The sequence below is a fragment of the Eleutherodactylus coqui genome, chromosome 6 (genome assembly GCF_035609145.1).
Source record: "Eleutherodactylus coqui strain aEleCoq1 chromosome 6, aEleCoq1.hap1, whole genome shotgun sequence".
In the NCBI taxonomy this organism is placed as follows: domain Eukaryota; kingdom Metazoa; phylum Chordata; class Amphibia; order Anura; family Eleutherodactylidae; genus Eleutherodactylus; species Eleutherodactylus coqui.
In genome coordinates, this window is record NC_089842.1 from 210,861,122 (window position 1) to 210,863,642 (window position 2,521).

A 2,521-nucleotide genomic window follows, 5' to 3' on the forward strand; every position below is an offset into this window, starting at 1 on the left:
CCTGCTAGTTTGTCATCCTACTAATGTAACATTTTATGTCCATATTTGGGGTTTATATTGATTTAGATACATTTTGCTTTTATAGAGCTGTTTCTTATATAGTTTTTACTATTATTAGCATTATAAATACTTGTGTTTGTTTCCTTCTGGCGGACAAGTGCGGTGTCGGCATGGCCGGTGGTGCGGTGTGGCGGGCTAGCGGCTCTAGGTTGCACCCATCCCCGATGAGAGATCAACAGCTTCTTGGTGCAGGAATTGTGCTACCTGTTCTGCTGCCCCCCATCCCCACGTTAACAATGGTTCCAGAGGGCGGCCCGTGGGGGCTGGGGGTGCTGGGCCACTGGTAGCTCCACCTGACGGACGGTGCCGACTTCTAGTGCAGCCAGCCGGAGCTGGACAACATTGAACTGTTAGTGACCAAGAGCAGCTGGGGCAACCATGTGGCCTGCATGTACATCCGCTGCATGCCGGGCGCCAGGTTCACCTTCCTTTTTTCTCACGGTAATGCGGTGGATTTAGGACAGATGAGTAATTTCTACTTGGGCCTCGGGAAATGCATCAACTGTAACATCTTCTCCTATGACTACTCTGGGTACGGGGCGAGCTCAGGGCGCCCCTCGGGAAAAAAAACTATATGCAGATATTGATGCAGCTTGGCAAGCTTTACGTACAAAGTATGGGATCTGCCCTGAAAACATTATTCTTTATGGATAGACCATTGGCACTGTGCTGACAGTGGATTTGGCATCTCGTTATGAGTGTGCCGCCGTTATTTAACATTCACCTCTGACCTCTGGAATGATAGTCGCATTTCCTGATATGAGGAAAACTTACTGTTTTGATACGTTTCTAAATGTTGAAAAGATTTCCAAGATAACATCTCCTGTGTTGATCATTCATGGAACAGAAGATGAAGTGATTGATTTTTCTCATGGCCTGGCACTTTATGAGCGTTGTCCCAAACTCTTAGAGCCTCTATGGGTAGAGGGCGCTGGACACAATGACATTGAATTGTACAGTCAATATTTGGAATGTCTGAGACGCTTCATTTCTCAAGAGTTGTCTTCACAGAACAGTAACTGACGTTGTGAATCAAGTCTTGCCAACACTTTCTTGGATATTCCAAAATGAAGACTTCTCTTTTTTTTCCCCCAAAAAAGATTTAAGGGCATTTTTTAATCAGAAATCTGGATAATAATGTACAGTAGCTATTTTCTGTATGAATAATTATCCGTGTTGTTCCTTATGAAGGTCATAGAGAGGAGGCTCCTGCCATGACCCCTTTTTATTAGCTATTCAATGTGTGCCATGCAATGCCCCATTTCTCCTGTAGCAGTCGCTGTAGTTGAAATGTGCGGCTGCTGGTAATTTCTTCCAGTGAGTATAATTGATTGATGGTGTTTCCTGGTGCCGGATCCATAGCAATCAAATGATACCCAGCCATTTAGTCATTTAGGGAAAAAGTATACCCTTTTTAAGGTCTTACACGACGTTCTTAATTAAAATACTTACAGCCCACAATGCTATTTTTCCTCATTTTAAGTTTTGCTGCAATGCATTTTTAATGTTCTCCATAAAAGAAACTCTTGGTCTCCTTTCTCATCAGGTGGTTATGAGATGTCAATTCAGACCAGCTAAAATCTGCTTGGGTTTATGTGTTCAGGTTCTAGTCAGTTTCTCAGTCTGTGTGATGCTGTTACATTGACAGAAACTGTTTAGAGGTGCAGACAGACACTGTCACAGTTACTGATGATGATCACACGGCTCCTGTCACACAGTTATAATAGAGGATATCACAGCTCATCCTACTGACTGGATACTTATGGTCTGTAGCTTATTTAGGTGAATACATGATCTCATAGCAGTGTTTTCCCTTTAGCATAGATGGTACAGTCTCTAACTACTCATGTATTGCTGTGCTGATGCATCATGGGGTTGATATGAAAGCAGAAATATTAGCATCAAGATGGTGCTTAATAAGCAATAGTTAGGAGTCTGCATTGCAAGTTAGTGATTGCAATAAAGATAGGAGACCTCCAGACTGTGACAAGCACCTGAGTGCTTAACATTAAAGACAGGGTCATTAAGGTTAATCTTTCTCTTTGGAGTCTCGAGTGGTACAGAGTCTTACGGCAGCAGAATGTAGATCTAAGCTCTTGCTTACGACCTGAAGGTTGCGGGTTGAATCTCCACGTGGTTCAGGTAGCCGGATCAAGGTTGACCCATCCTTCTGAGGTTGGTAAAATTAGTACCCAGCTTGCTGGAGGGTAAAGATGACTGGGGAAGGCAATGGCAAACCACCCTGCAAAAACAGTCTGTCAAGAAAACATCACGATCTGACTTTATGTTTTCTCTTTGGTAATCACAGGTATTCACTTAAATAGTTTGTCCTACTTCTAACTATTGATGATCTGTTCTCAGGATAAGTCAGCATATTAGATTGGTGGGACACTTCTATAGGCCTCAGCGACTCCGTACACTGAGACACTGACCTGGGGGTCCCAGGCCACAGACAGAAACA

General features: G+C 43.4%; 1 pseudogene; it reads left to right on the top strand.

The window, feature by feature from the left end:
* Window positions 1-296: 296 nt before the first annotated feature.
* LOC136571825 (alpha/beta hydrolase domain-containing protein 17A pseudogene) lies at window positions 297-1,083 on the top strand (annotated as a pseudogene).
* The last annotated feature ends 1,438 nt before the right edge of the window (window positions 1,084-2,521 follow it).